The 16,863-nt window shown below is 42.5% G+C and overlaps 1 protein-coding gene across 2 annotated transcripts in view; it reads right to left on the bottom strand.

Annotated features, from left to right (window-relative positions):
- The window catches only part of LOC126162475 (protein brunelleschi), a 272,584-nt gene that overhangs the window by 199,793 nt on the left and 55,928 nt on the right, over nucleotides 1–16,863 (bottom strand). The window lies entirely within an intron of this gene.

The following is a 16,863-nucleotide window of genomic DNA, read 5'->3' as shown; positions in this document are numbered from 1 at the left end:
TCTGGTCCAGATTGTCTGCTAGTTAGGTTCCTTTCAGAGTATGCTGCTACAATAGCTCCATTTTAACAATCATATACAGCCATTCTCTCAACAAAAGATCTGTACACAAAGACTGGAAAGTTTCACAGACCCCACCAATATTCAACAAAGGTAATAGGAGTAATCTACTAAATTACAGGCTCATATCATTAATGTCAATATGCAGCAGGATTTTGGAACATATACTGTGTTCGAACATTATGAATTACCTTGAAAAAATGGTCTATTGACACACAGTCAGCATGGATTTAGAAAACATTGTTCTTGTGAAACACAGGCGGCTCTTTACTCGCATGAATTGCAGAAGGCTATTGACAAGAGATTTCAAATTGATTCTGGATTTCTGGAAGGCTTTTGATACTGTACTATACAAGTGGCTTGTAGAGAAGTTGCATGCTTATAGAATATCGTCCCAGTTACATGACTAGATTCATGATTTTGTGTCAGAGGTCACAGTTTGTAGTAACTGACAGAAAGTCATTGAGTAAAATAGAAGTGATTTCTGGCATTCCCTAAGGTAGTGTTTGCTATTCCTTATCTATATAAATGATTTGGGAGACAATCTGAGCAGTCATCTTAGGTTGTTTGCAGATGACACTGTCTTTCATCAACTAGTGAAGTCATCTGAAGAAACAAAGGGGTTTCTCGCTGAGGCAGAATCATTTCATGAAATTTCAATCACTAACTTTCTCCTCCAAATGCGAAAATATTTTGTTGATGCTGACCTAGAAAGGGAGAAACCATCACCATAATAAAGTACAGGAAATCAGAGCTCACATGGAAAGGTAAAGGTGTTCGTTCTTTCCGTGTGCTATATTAGACCGGAATAAGAGAGAACTGTGAATGTGGTTTGATGAACCCTCTGCCAGGCACTTAAATGTGATTTGAATAGTATCCATGTAGATGCAGATGTACATCTAGATCCTATCCTTCTGTGTATAACATTTACTTGGAATTAATTTCCAATGTTGTGAGTAGTGTATCACGCTGGTATTACAATATATTGCCGCTATAACCCAACACAAGGGGAAGTGTTGCCACAGGTAGTGCACACACCAAGAATGCCTGATGTAGGACTTCACCATTTTCCATGTGAACAGTTTTGTTTTGTAAACTATATATCATAAAGTTTCTGGAATTCTTGATTGCTAAATGCAAAGATACTCATGCTTTCCTTCCTATGGCCCCTCTCCCAATCTTACTTTCACTTCGTCTACCATAGCAGTCTGAATTTTTCCAATGTGTGATTGTAAGGAATGTGTGTGAAGTTGGAATGAAATAATGAGAATACTCAACAACTGTAAGAATACTAGTAACAGAGGTAGTAATAATAATAGTTAAAATCAAAAGTAACAATGACTGATTTGTTGGTTTTATAGGGAATTAAGGGAATAGAGTACAAGATCAATTGCCTTTTGTTTGGAGAACAAATGTTCCTAATGAGAATTAATAGCTGTATGACTGTTCTATCATTGTGTATGAAAAGTAGCAGGGCAGTGATGTACAGAACAAAGACAATGTTAAGAGTTAAAGTGAAAAATAAAAGTTGGTGTAAAATTGGGTGCGTGAAGTGTGCAACAGTAATATAATAAACAACACACTTCTACACAGATTGAGTAGAGGTCAATATAAGTAAAAATCGAATAGTATTGCCAATATCAGAGAAAGATATGAAAGATAATAAAATCAAAGTAAAAAGGGAATGACTTTCCTGGCAATCATTGATTGATTGCTGCTGGAGACGGCCGGTGAAAGAGGGACTGTTGTCCCAGCAGTAAGGATGATCGCAGCAGAGATACCCCCGAACATCACCAATGATGATTTCTGATGATGATGTTGTTGTTGTTGTTGTTGTTGTTGTTGTTGTTGTCGTCTTCAGTCCTGAGACTGGTCTGATGCAGCTCTCCATGCTAATATATCTTGTGCAAGCTTTTTCATCTCCCAATACCTACTGCAGCCTACATCCTTCTGAATCTGCTTAGTGTATTCATCTCTTGGTCTTCCTCTACGATTTTAACCCTCCATGCTGCCCTCCAGTACTAAATTGGTGATCCCTTGATGCCTCAGAACATGTCCTGCCAACCGATCCCTTCTTCTAGTCCAGTTGCGCCACAGATTTCTCTTCTCCCCAATTCTCTTCAGTAGCTCCTCATTAGTTATGTGATCTACCCATCTAATCTTCAGCATTCTTCTGTAGCACCACAGCTTCGAAAGCTTCTATTCTCTTCTTGTCTAAACTATTTATTGTCCATGTTTCCCTTCCATACATGGCTACACTCCACACAAATACTTTCAGAAATAACTTCCTGACACTTTGATCTGTACTTGATGTTAACAAATTTCTCTTCTTCAGAAACGCTTTCCTTTCCATTGCCATCTACATTTTATATCCTCTCTACTTCAACCATCATCAGTTATTTTGCTCCCCAAATAGCAAAACTCCTTTACTACTTAAAGTGTGTAATTTCCTAATCTGATTCCCTCAGCATCACCTGACTTAATTCGACTACATTCCATTATCCTCGTTTTACTTTTGTTGATGTTCATCTTATACCCTCCTTTCAAGACACTGTCCATTCCATTCAACTGCTCTTCGAAGCCCTTTGCTGTCTCTGACAGAATTACAATGTCATCGGCGAACCTCAAAGTTTTTATTTCTTCTCCATGGATTTTAATATGTACTCCGAATTTTTCTTTTGTTTCCTTTACTGCTTGCTCAATATACCGATTGAATAGCATCGGGGAGAGGCTACAACCCTGTCTCACTCCCTTCCCAACCACTGTTTCCCTTTCATGTCCCTAGACTTTTGTAACTGTCATCTGCTTTCTGTACAAATTATAAATAGCCTTACACTCCCTGTATTTTACCCCTGCCACCTTCAGAATTTGATAGAGAGTATTCCAGTCAACATTGTCAAAAGCTTTCTCTAAGTCTACAAATGCTAGAAACGTAGGTTTGCCTTTCCTTAATCTTTCTTCTAAGGTAAGTCGTAGGATCAGTATTGCCTCACGTGTTCCAACATTTCTACGGAATCCAAACTGATCTTCCCCGAGGTCGGCTTCTACCAGTTTTTCCATTCGTCTGTAAAGAATTTGCGTTAGTATTTTGCAGCTGTGACTTATTAAACTGATAGTTCAGTAATTTTCACACCTGTCAACACCTGCTTTCTTTGGGATTGGAATTATTACATTCTTCTTGAAGTCTGAAGGAATTTCGCCTGCCTCATACATCTTGCTCACCAGATGGTAGAGTTTTGTCAGGATTGGCTCTCCCAAAGCTGTCAGTAGTTCTAATGGAATGTTGTCTACTCCCGGGGCCTTGTTTCGACTCAGGTCTTTCAGTGCTCTGTCAAACTCCTCACGCAGTATCTTATCTCCCATTTCATCTTCATCTACCTCCTCTTCCATTTCCATAATATTGTCCTCAAGAACATCGCCACTGTATAGACCCTCTATATACTCCTTCCACCTTTCTGCTTTCCCTTCTTTGCTTAGAACTGGGTTCCCATCTGAGCTCTTGATATTCATGCAAGTGGTTCTCTTTTCTCCAAAGGTCTCTTTAATTTTCCTGTAGGCAGTATCTACCTTACCCCTCATGAGATAAGCCTCTACATCCTTACATTTGTCCTCTAGCCATCCCTGCTTAGCCATTTTGCACTTCCTGTCGATCTCATTTTTGAGACGTTTGTATTCCTTTTCGCCTGCTTCACTTACTGCATTTTTGTATTTTCTCCTTTCATCAATTAAATTCAATATTTTTTCTGTTACCCAAGGATTTCTACTAGCCCTCGTCTTTTTACCTACTTGATCCTCTGCTGCATTCACTATTTCATGCCTCAAAGCTACCCATTCTTCTTCTACTGTATTTCTTTCCCCATTTCTGTCAATTGTTCTCTTATGTTCTCCCTGAAACTCTGTACAATTTCTGGTTCTTTCAGTTTATTCAGGTCCCATCACCTTAATTCCCACCTTTTTGCAGTTTCTTCAGTTTTAATCTACAGTTCATAACCAATAGATTGTGGTCAGAGTCCACATCTGCCCCTGGAAATGTCTTACAATTTAAAACCTGGTTCCTAAATCTCTGTCTTACCATCATATAATCTATCTGAAACTTTCTAGTATCTCCAGGGTTCTTCCATGTATACAATCTTCTTTTATGATTCTTGAACCAAGTGTTAGCTATGATTAAGTTATGCTCTGTGCAAAATTCTACCAGGCGGCTTCCTCTTTTATTTCATAGCCCCAATCCATATTCACTTACTATGTTTCGTTCTCTTCCTTTTCCTACTCTCGAATTCCAGTCACCCATGGCTATTAAATTGTCGTCTCCCTTCACTACCTGAATAATTTCTTTTATTTCGTCATACATTTCTTCAATTTCTTCATCATCTGCAGAGCTAGATGGCATATAAACTTGTACTACTGTAGTAGGCGTGGGCTTCGTGTCTATCTTTGCCACAATAATGCGTTCACTATGCTGTTTGTAGTAGCATACCCGCACTTCTATTTTTTTATTCATTACCCCTATTTGATTTTGTATTTATAACCCTGTATTCACCTGACCAAAAGTCTTGTTCCTCCTGCCACCGAACTTCACTAATTCCCACTATATCTAACTTTAACCTATCAATTTCACCTTTTTAAATTTTCTAACCTAACTGCCCGATTAAGGGATCTGACATTCCACGCTCCGATCTGTAGAACACCAGTTTTCTTTCTCTTGATAATGACGTCCTCCTGAGTAGTCCCCACCCGGAGATCCGAATGGGGGACTATTTTACCTCCGGAATATTTTACCCAAGAGGACGCCATCATCATTTAATCATACAGTAAAGGTGCATGCCCCCAGGAAAAATTACATCTGTAGTTTCCCCTTGCTTTCAGCCGTTCACAGTACCACAACAGCAAGGCCGTTTTGGTTAGTGTTACAAGGCCAGATCAGTCAATCATCCAGACTGTTGCCCCTGCAACTACTGAAAAGGCTGCTGCCCCTCTTCAGGAACCTCAAGTTTGTCTGGCCTCTCAACAGATACCCCTCCGTTGTGGTTGCACCTACGGAACGGCTACCTGTATCGTTGAGGCACGCAAGCCTCCCCACCAACGGCAAGGTCCATGGTTCATGATGGTGAAATGCAAATGTGATGTTGGAGGTATATGTCCATCAATTCATCCTGCAAAATTTCACGTATGATGGCTGGTCTGATGAATCGTGACATGAAGGTGAGAAAATCATCATCACAGAGATAAACCTATCAGCACAAAAATGTAACACTTCAAATTTCTTATTTTTTATTTTAAATTGGTTATTTTAACTTTCAGTTGCCACTCTCATCGGGTGCTGCTGCTCGCACTGTGGCTTCAGCTGCCAGAGACTGCAGTCTCTTGTGTGAGTTGCAGTTGTGAGAGTGTGTGCATGTGTCTGTCATCTATTTTTGACAAAGACCTTATTGGTCGAAAGCTTAATTGTGACAGTCTTTTTGTTGTGCCTAGCTGCACATCCGCTATATGGTGAGTAGCAACTTTCCTTTTCATAATATTGTTGTTTTAACTTCTATCACTTTTATGTCACTAATCTACTATTTCCTGATAAAATATTATGGTACAGTCACATTTAGGTGTTTACTAGTGGAAAAATTGAACAACTGTAAACACATTAAGTACGAGATGCAGAAATAACATGAATGGATTCAAACTCCAAGTCAATTTTGGGGGTGTTCACGAAGTAATATATTTCTGTTTTGGCTATCTACACTTCAAACTTCATTTCGCTGGCTTATCTTTGCATCTTCAAAAGCATGTATTACCTCCTCTTGAAAAATCACAGCACATAACCTTTCAGGCATCCTCTTGGTTGATCTGCAATGTCCTCTTGAGGAATTATCTCCCAATCTTTTAGGAGCACCTCCTGCAGGCCCCGGAGCACCTCCTGCAGGCCCCGTAAGATCTCTGAATAGTACTGATGGGCCCTTCTCACCAGCTGGTCCCATACATGCTCAATAGAATTCAGATCAGGCCAAGCCATAATGTGAATCTCCGCTTCATCAAAAAACTCTAGCATAATTCTCACATGTGGACATGCATTGTCATGAGTTATATTTATATTTTCTCCACATACTGGTACACTGTAAGGCTCCCATGCACCACATAAACCAAATCTGTCCTTGCAATCATACTGATTATTGTCTACACCATAAGAAAACCACCCTGAAAAGGCTGGATGGGAATATGCATCAGGCATATCTTTCTCCAGGCCCACACCCTCTCTCCACAATCTGGTGATCGCAGGCCGAATCGTAACACATTGATGAACACTCACTGTTGTCCTCTCCAGCTGGGATATGCCCTTGCGAAATGGAGTCAGGTCCAGTGAGTTATGCGTCTGTAGCAGGTCTTCTGAATTGAGAACTGGCTTCTTCCTGTCTTCTTTGGATGACTCTCTCACTAACTCCCTTGAACTTGGAGGAATTCATTTATTGTTTCAATGGCAGCAGTGTGACAGTTGCAGAGAATGGGAAATTGTACATAGTAGTCACTCTTGGGTCTGATAATGGTTTCTTTGCACAGCCTCCATCCAGTTTCCCTGTACCTTCTTAGGGTTCTGGAAATTGTGGAAGATGTAGTTCTCAAAACTCCTGCATTGTAATGCGTGCTGCAACCAACTTTCACCAAAGCAACAGTTTCTGGTTGGTTGGTTTAATGGTTAAAGGGACCAAATTTCGAGGTCATCAGTTCCTCCAACCTGGAACAGGCAAGTAAAAAAACTACACACCAAAGGAGGGCCCAGTGCCTGAAACCCAAGGAAAGAAAATCCCAAAGTCTACCCAATGTCAACAAAACCTACAGAAGGAGCAAGGAAAAAGAAAACAGGTGAAAGGAAGGTGGGTGAGGTGCCCCACCCAGGGAGCAGCTACAGGCCCCCAAAGGCAAAAAGTGTGAGGGGGGACATGCCCCCTGCCTCTTACCAGAAGCATCCCTCCCAATAATACCCAGAAAAAGATTAGGGACACAAGCAGAGCAAGAGAAGCACAGGAAAACAGAGGAAGAACACTGTATCAAACAGAACATGTGAGATGGTGTGTGTGTGTGTGTGTGTGTGTGTGTGTGTGTGTGTGTGTGTGTGTGAGGGGGAGAGGGGGGGGGGGGAGGAGAAGAGTGAGGGCTGGAGTAGACCAACAAGCCTAGACAGCCACTGCCCATTCAGGGGCATACGCCAAACCCTCAGTGGACCGTCAAGGCTGAGGTGCCCTCCCTTAGAGGGAGGCTAACACCAGGAGTAACAAGTCAGGAAGATTTAAGAGTCTGCCACAAGGCAGCTAGGTGAGAACAGTCCAGCAAAATGTGAACCACAATCAAACAGGTACCCCCTACACTAATAAAGCGTTGATTCTCACGACGGAGGAGATGACTGTGAGTCAGCCAAGTACGGTCAATGTGGAGCTGGCGAAGGACCACGGAGTCCTTGGGAGATGCTTGCATGGAGGACCTCCATGAATTTGTGGGCTCCTTTATCACCTGTAGTTTGTTCAGCAAAGTCAGAGTATTCCATTCTGTATTTCAAATGGTGTCATACCAATCAAGATCTGATTCCAGAATACTGATCTCAAGAAGCAGCTTGCTAGTAGCCAATTTGTCCAGTCAGTCTACGAGTTCATTTCCTGGGACCCCAATGTGACCTAGGACCCAGATAAAGCATCCACATTGTTCAAAAACAAAACAAAAAGGGAATCCTGGATAGTCATGATCAAAGGATGGTGAGCGTAGCACTGGTCAAAAGCTTGTAACCTGCTCCACAAGTCGTTACAAGTGAGGAAAGACTCATAGGTGCAGCAATGGATATGCTCAAGCGCATGAGAGATAGCTATCTACTCTGCAGCAAAAACACTGCAGCTATACAGCAAGGATTACACCCCGCATGAATGTAAGCAAAGCCAGTGTGACTAACAACTGTTGAGCCATCAGTTCAGGCTACTTCTGAACCCCGAAAAATGCCAAGAATGGAGAAGAACTGGTGGCGGAAGGCCTCAGGATGACCTTGTGATAGGTCAGTACAGGGGATGCACCACAGGGGTGTAAGAGAGTGGGCCCAGAGAAGAGGTGCTGGTGGTGGTGGTGGTTGGGGGGGGGGGGGGGAGGGGCGGGGGAGGAAGTTGGAGTTCAGAAAAAAGGGACTGGATGCAGATGGCAATCATAAGCCCATACCTGGGCCACCATTACAGGAGGTGGTTTGCTGTATCTGGAAACCGAGCGGTCTAAGGCGCTGCAGTCATGGGCTGTGCGGCTCGTCCTGACGGAGATTCGAGTCCTCCCTTGGGCATGGGTGTGTTTGTCCTTAGGATAATTTAGGTTAAGTAGTCTGTAAGCTTAGGGACTGATGACCTTAGCAGTTAAGTCCCATACATTTCACACACATTTGAACATTTTTTTTATCTGGGAAGAGGATACGGTAACTTGGGTGTTCTGGAGAGCAGTCGATGCTTAACACATAAGCAATCAACTGGTGGCATGGAACCCACAATGATGCAACCCCTGTCTTTGCTAGGAGGTTGATCGCAGGGCTTGTCCCAAAAGCACCAGTTGACCATCAAACCCAACAATGGTGTATCGGGTCCAGCATCTGTAATATCACAGATGATGTGATATGTGAAACTTCCGTAACCTCGACAGAACTGGACCAATGTTGTATAGAGCCATATCAGAGTAGAGCAGATGGTGTTACCAAGGCATCAAAGATCATTGAGGTGCAAGCAACATGCCGAAGATGGGGAAGCCAGTCAACCAGGCATCAAAAATCAGTCCCAAAAAAAGAATGTGAGTCCACCACATTGAGCAACTGGGCATCAACGTATAGATCCAGATGGGGATGGACTGTATGGAGAAGACAGAAATGCATAACACAGTCTTGGCAGCCAAAAAATGGAAGCTATGGGTGACAGCCCAAGATTGTGCTTGGTGTATTACTCCCTGCAGTCTGCATTCACTAACGCCCATTGTGGACAAAGAAAAATGAATGCAAAAATCATCATCACACACAGAAGGGGACACTGAAGGCCCTGCAGCTGCCACCATTCCATTGACAGCCACTAAAGAGAGAGGGACACTCCAAACAGAATCCTACAGAACCCCATTCTCCAGCAGCTGGGAGGTACTACAGGAAGTGCCAACCTGTACCTGGAAAGTGTGACATGAAAGAAAGTTTTAGATAAAAATTTTGAGCAAGCTATGAAATCCCCACTCATGTAAGGTGGCAAGATGTGGTGGCATCATGTGGTACCATAAGCTCTATGCAATGAAGAATACTGCAACAAGGTGTTTATGTTGTGCAAAAGCCATTGGGATAGCAGAATCCAGATGGACTAAATTACCTGCAGTAGAGCAGTCTCAGTAAAAACCACTCTGGGTCAAGGCCAAGAAGTCCTGAGGTTCAAGGATATAATACAGCCTTCAACTCGCCATATGTTCAAGTTACTTGCAGAGGACATTGGTTAAACTGATCAGACAATAACTGTTCAGCTGATGCAGCAGTTTACCCAGTTTCAAAACTGGAATTATGATGCTTTTCATCGCTGGGGAATTCCCCCTCACTCCAGATATGGTTAAAAAGGGCAAGTACATGATGGTTAGCCACCGATAAGTGTTAGAGCATTTGGTTGTGCATCTCGCCTCGTACAGGAGCCATATTGGGGACGAGAGCTAGGGCACTGGTGAAATCTCCATTGCCAAATGCAGCGTTATAAGCCTCCAGAGAATGAAAGGTAAAGGGAGTAGATCCAGATGATATTGGAGAAGAGAGAACACAGGTGAATAGTGGACCAATGCTGAGGCCTGGGCAAATGCTCAGTGGTAGATTCCGTGCTGATGCAGATAACAACATTCAGGGAAATTCCTGGAACACCTGTATGAGGACAGTGGCCAAAAATATCCATGATTTTTGTCTGTACCTGTGAAAAGGGAGTATGTGGTCCTATGACAGTGGCATATTGACAAATCTGTTTCTGCTATTTAAGAATATAGTGTGTCTGGGCACAAAGCCATTTAAAGGCCAGGAGATGGTTGAGACATGGATGCCTTTTGTAGTGTTGAAGGGTCCAACAGCGGTCTTTAATAGCCACAGAAATTTTTCGAGTAAACCTAGGGACAGTCTCCCATTGAATAGAACCTGATGAAGAAGGAATCACTGAAGCACCTGCTGAAAGGGTGGCATTGGTCGAACTCCATATAGGCTCATCAATGGCGCTGTGTGGTGGAGTGGTTGGGATGGCAGCCGAGGAAAAGGCATCCCAATCTGAATTAGTACAAATCCATCCGGGAAGGCGTGTAGGCGAGTGATTCTCAAGAAAAGGTAAGACAATCTGAAAATGATCACTGTTGCACAAATCGTCACTGAACGGAGGGGAGGAATCCAGGGATACAGTTGGCAATATTAATAGCCGATAAAGTGTGTGGAGGGGACAGTGTTGAGGAGGCAGAGACCGAGCCCTACCAGCAGGTCTTCAACGTTCCTGCCCCAGTCGGTGGTCACAGTGCCACCCCACAGAGAGTTATGGGCATTAAAATCCCAAAGGAGAAAGATGAGGGGAGGGAGCAGTCGAAGGAGAGCAAGAAGAGTAGGAAGCATATGAAGCCGGGTATGGGGGTAAATGTAGATTGCATATCACTACCACAAAATCTAAATGGATCTGAACAGCCAATGCTTCCAGTGCAATATGAGGAGGAACCAAGGAACTAACAATATCTGTGTGGACCAACATAAAGATACCACTGGAGGCTTGCAAAGTGCTGACCCAGTTCTGGCAGAAGGCTTGGAAACCATGAAAAGTTGTTGAATGCGTATTCACAAAATGAGATTCCTGCGATACAACACAAGCTACAGAGTGAAGAGAAAGAAGAGACCACAATTCCAGAACATGATGATACTAATCATTACAGTTCCATCGGAGAAGAGTAGGGCAAGAGGTTGGATGGATAGTGAATTCATAATTGGTCATTGTGCCAAGTCAATGTCCATCACCAGTAAGGAAGGAGTGACATCCATGAATATATGATCAGAAGCTGATTGAGAGAGAAGGGACGGCATCCCCTGGGATACCGGGATGGGGGTAGGAGGAGGGGTGTGAGGGGGTAGCTCATCTTGAGACTTGCACTGCTTCTTCTCCTCCTCCTTTTCTTCTTCTCCATTTTCCTCCAGAGATCTAGAAGAGGTGTAGTCAGGAAGAGAGCAAGTCACAGCAATATCAGGATCTCAAAAGAATGAGTGACCTTGAGGCTAACAGAGCATGAGTCACATGTCCAACTCAAAGTAACAGCTTTCTTGGCCTGGAGATGTTGGGGAGGAGGGTGCTAGATAGTCCCACCCCTGGCGAGTGCCAGAGAAGGGTTTCTTTTTTCCCTCCCTCCCTCTCTCTCTCTCTCTCTCTCTCTCTCTCTCTCTCTCTCTCTCTCTCTCTCTCTCTGGGCAAGAAACAGGAGCAGTTCCATACGAGGAGTGAATAAGAACCACCAGGGAGGAGAAAAGGGAAAGGAGATAGGAGGGAGATAAAGAGGAAGGAGGAGGAAAGGACAGAACAGAAGCAAAGGTAGACATTAAAGGTACCAGGTGGAGACATTCTAGCATCTGTCAGGCCTCACAGTATGCTAGATGGTCGTGGCTTTTCAGTTCCTGAACCTTCCTTTCCTTGTTATAGATCAGGCAATCTGGCGAGCGAGGAGAATGTGGACCAGAACAGTTCACACACTTGGGTGGTGGGGTGTGAGGACTTCCCACACAGAAAATGTGGCCACAGTCACTGTAAATAATATTCACTACACATCACCACAAAAACGGAGACACAGGATGCAGAACATGGGAGGTGTGACGTAGGACTTCACGTCACAATGGTAAACCATAACTTTGACTTTTTCTGGAAGGGCGCCACCTCAAAAGCCAGGATGAAACCCCGGTAAGATCGATCAAAGGACCGATTCCAGAATACTGCTCTCATTACAGACACTCTGGACTCACTATTGAAATGAACATCAGACCATTCACGATTAGTCCCGAGTTCCTCCTGAGCTTGAAGGACACTGTGAAAATAATGCCTTGGGTCATATTTAAGGACTGGTGAGAAGTAATGCTCATCAGGGTGTATCCTAACTACTCACAAGCATACTGGGACACCAACTAATTGACACATGAGGTTTTAATCATTAGGGAACCATATTGCATCTTTCTAAGTGAGTCAGCTTCACAAAACTTATCTTAGATATGTTCTACAAAAATGAGCAGTTTGGTAATGGCAAAAGTCTACCCATCTGTCCTGGAACAAACCAAGCAACAGGGAAAGGGTTTTGCTCCAAGTTGGTGGGACTGGACCTCCTCACAGCGGGTAGCAAAGGTGGGCAAGGCCAAGGAAGCAAACTTAGAAGCAGAGAGAGAAACTTTGCTGCCTGAAGAGACAGCTGCAGATGAGCAGCCAGAAATATGGAGCTCAGCAGACTTCACCTGCAGAGCTTCTGCTCTTTTACTAGCCATTCCAGTCCAGAGCTCACTCTGTGGGTGCCACCCAGCCATGGTAAGGGCTCCCTTATATGGAGGTTGTTGTCAGGAGTTATGATGCCCCAAAAAGATAAACAACATCGTCTAGGCACGCTTACACAAGGCCATGAGGTAGTGACAGCTTAGGTACCTGAAGTGTGATCGCTGTGTTGTCAGGGATCTCAGCCAGATAGGTACATAACAGCCCCACCACATGGACTGGTTACATGTGCTTCTCCGACATAGCAGGGGAGAGGGGGGGGAAGGAAGGAGGAGGTGGTGGTGGTGGTGGTGGTGGTGGTGGTGGTGGTGGGTGGGGGGGAGGAGGAGAAGAACTCATGGTGGAGATACTAGAGAGGGAGTTCTTCCCCAAATGGTTCATACTATGTAAACACATTTTAGAAAGGGAGGTCAAACTACAAGGGAGACCAGGGTGGGAAATAAAAAGCAACAACAACAACAACAACAACAACAAACACAACAAACAGAAGGGTGGAAACACAAGACAGAAGACCAAGGAATAACTGGTAGGAGTTCCATTGTTAAAATAATGCACATCAAAATCAGAAAGTAGTACTTCTATTAAGAGACCCTTTCTGGACTATTTGTTTTTCCTCTAAGGACAATTATGAGTCTTTAAATCTTTAGGCAGGAAGAGGGGTGGTGATATTTACTGAATCAAACTGATGATCTTGGGGTACATTGTTTTCCTATCATGAGACCAGCAGATATTAGAGCATGACATAAGTGATAATCCAAACCTGCACAACTTCTGCTTCTTATGCTGTACAATGGAGAAACTATTTGTTATGAACATGTGAGTGAATAAACATATAGACTCTCCAGACTTTTTCTCAGGGATAATATTGTTTCTGTAGTAGGGATGGTAATGTTCAATGGTGGGTAGTAACTGCCAGAGAACTGTGTTTCTTGTAGGGCTTTGGAGACTGTGTAGGATGACAATACTGTCAGAGCTCAGAGAGGTGGGAGTAATATCCACTAAAATTCCACTTAATTAACACCATATAGGCATTGTGCTGACTGAAAAAGGGGGGGGGGAGGGGCAGTGTAACTGTTAATAGAGTATCCACAAACACAGGTTCAGAAATGAACGGGGGAGTGGGTCCAGTGCCACAGGTGTCATTATAATTGCTTTCACCTTGGAATTTTACTTCCTCTGCTTTATGTCTCTTGAAAGTTTTAGGTCCTGTGAGGATTTATCTGTTTTAACATTAGGAGAAGAATGGACACCTTAAAACTTACAGCCTGTGGCTTCATCAGCCATTGGGCAGTGTAGAATCACTGGACATTGGGAAGGAGGTTCCTCAGATGGCAAACCTCTACTAGGAGATGCCTGAGTGAGGGTACTGTTATTCTGGTGGAGAGTGGGGTCTGAGGCAAAGAGGATGTTAGTCTCAACATGAGGAAAGGGGTACAGTCACATTGTGTTGATGGCAACGTAACTGTTCCATCTCTGACAGCATAGTGAAGAGCACTAATGGCATGATGTTTTAATAGTCAGCATCATAATGACCATGCCCATGCAAGTAGATTGATGAGGCCTCATAGGCACAGTATTGGCGGAGGAGTAACCTGTTTCATTGTAGATTATTTGTCCTGGTATCAATCACTTCAACTGGAAACTCTCTCCACAGCCACAACAGAATTGCCCACTTGGCATAGTGGGCATTGCCCAGAATCCTGGTGCCATAAAGAAGCTAGCCATGTACTTCATGGCTTACATGGAGAATTGACAGTGAAAACATCTGTATTTATTCTTAGTGTTGAAGTACAACTGATCAAGTGTTTTATATTCCTATATTTTTCTTTCCTATTTAAAAATATGATGTATCCTTAACCCTGAACAGTATTGATCCTGGCAGTTAACTCAGGTCAGAAAGTGTTTGCGAACTGTTCCACTGTGAAAGGGGTGTCCGCAGTTGCCACAATTGAACTTTTGAGTACAGCAGTATTACATGGTCGATGTGAAGGTACTTAAAACACCTCATGGGCTATGATATCTAACATCTGACAACACAATAGTATACCATACATTTTCTAGGAGTAAGGTATGATGAATACTGCATCTACTCAGTTGTATCTTGTCCCTTTCTGAATATGGCAGACAAAATACAGCTCTTCTTTTAAAGGTTTGTATGAAATTCCTTTACAAACTGTCATATCAAGTCATAGTAGAAAATAATAATATCATCAGTCGTACAAAATTCCTATTGTGGGGAAGGGCAACTAGTAAGAGGAATAACACCAAGGGATGCACAGGAAAGTTAGGTTCACAAAGGAATGGAGTTTGTTGGACAGGGCCATTAAACGTCTTTTCCAGTACTACCACCTCTTCAAACTTGTCGTCAATGTATTCTACAAAACTGGAGTTTAGTTGTTGAGAAAGATTGCCATTCATTTTGGTATGAACTATATACTGCAGGGAATACTGTCCTTCATTTCAATGCAGCTGTCCTTTTCTGATGGCACAGTTTGCGTAAAAGGAAATTTACTTTGAAAGTAATGCTTTCCAAGTGCAGAAAACAGGCATCTTTTTCTGCGCGAGTGCAGCAATGATGAAGTAGGAAGCCTGTAAGTTTGTACGTATAAAGCATTATACATCTTAGATTACATAATAAAAGAAACAGGGCATCAGAGGATAATCCAACAGCATTGAAATTTTGTGAATCATACTAAATGCATAATGTGGCTTAATGCGCACAATCATGTGTCCAGATTCACAATGACGCAGGCCACAACCTTATATTAAGCTGTTTGGTGTAGTTTTCGGGATGTAAATTATCCTGGAATACCACTGCTTATAGCGTCCCCAGTGCTATATTACGAAAAGACTTAAAAATTGAATAATATATTTTTATCATGTAGCCGTAAAATAATAATTTCTCTGTGTAGGTTTAGATTGCAAAGAAATAATTTATGACAAAATGATCTAAAGAGACAACAAGATACGCTCTTTTGTTAATTTTTTAGTCGACTTCACTTCCTCTTTGTCTTGAGTGTGTATAGACGGACATGTTTCGAGTGCTGACAAATGTAAGCATATTTGTATGAGTTAAGCAGATAATATATTAATTGAATATTATTGTGCACTTTTAATTTGTAAGAGGTGATCCCGATTTCATGTCCGCCTTCCTTGAATTAACCTGCATTCAAGTAATTTACAGTTCAACAATCGCAGCGGCCGATGCAGCCAACGACGCCATTACGTGGCGATATTAACTTATGAAAATTAGTGGAAGTGAAATACTCGCCCGCTATTAACATAATATTAATTTTTCTCCACAGCCGCACGAAGTTGCAGAAATACGTAGCTTTAAGATTCTTATTTTCAGTACCATAGCCGACAGCCAGAGCCAGGACTTCGACTACGTGGCAATGGTTAATGGAGGTAAGAAAAAATACTCTCGCACGTGTGTGGGCCGCAATTATAATTAATAACTAAAGATCTTTTGCTTTAAAGTGAACTGACTAGCCGAGGAAATTAATATGAAAAGTTAAATTCATTGTTCAGCCTGTATGCTCATGTTTTAAGGTGCAGCAAGTCTAACATTCATTAACGTAACAAATAATTTGAGATTAATATTGTTAAAAAGGAGAACTTCAGGAAAGCATTTAACCGTAAAATCAAAATTAAATGGAATATCATTTTTATTAAGGCCCACCACGTAAGTCGGCAACAATCAAAAAATAATAATAATAACAATAATAATATATTAAATTACGACGGCCGACGGACGCGAGATGCTGTATTATCTCATGTTTGGTTCTTTATTATGGCATAATGCCACATGCGCCAGACAGAGTGGTGAATACATATGGGGGGGGGGGGGGGCGGCCGGGGTGCGCGCCCTTCCCTTATGGGGCCGCCCGCATTTACCACCTGCGATTCCCCCTTTCAGGCAGCCCACATGCTATTCGTTCATTTTTTTCATCAGTTGATTCAAATGAATCGAGTTATAGTGTAGTTTTACTTCCCTTTGTAGCAAGTTCATCCGCGTCATCGTATTTTTATAATGGTAAAAGTAAAGGTAGCTCAAGAGATCTTTAGTGCCCCTTGCTTGAGGTTTTTCTGTATCCGCCATGGGCCAGACAACGAAAACATGCACCTGCAATTGAGCGAACACTTGAAGCTACCAATGGTGTGGACTGAAACACTTCATTTCTAATAAATTGACTGCCTCAGCATAAAAGATTAATAGAAGCTAAATTTCTTTAATAAACTGACAAAATTAATTTCATTGTTCTGCATGGTAGTTGATTAATGCTTGATTGCCAAAAATGTTTGTTTGTTT

The sequence above is a fragment of the Schistocerca cancellata genome, chromosome 2 (genome assembly GCF_023864275.1).
Source record: "Schistocerca cancellata isolate TAMUIC-IGC-003103 chromosome 2, iqSchCanc2.1, whole genome shotgun sequence".
NCBI lineage: Eukaryota > Metazoa > Arthropoda > Insecta > Orthoptera > Acrididae > Schistocerca > Schistocerca cancellata.
The sequence above is the reverse complement of the archived record's forward strand: the minus strand, read 5'-3'. Positions and strand labels throughout refer to the sequence as shown.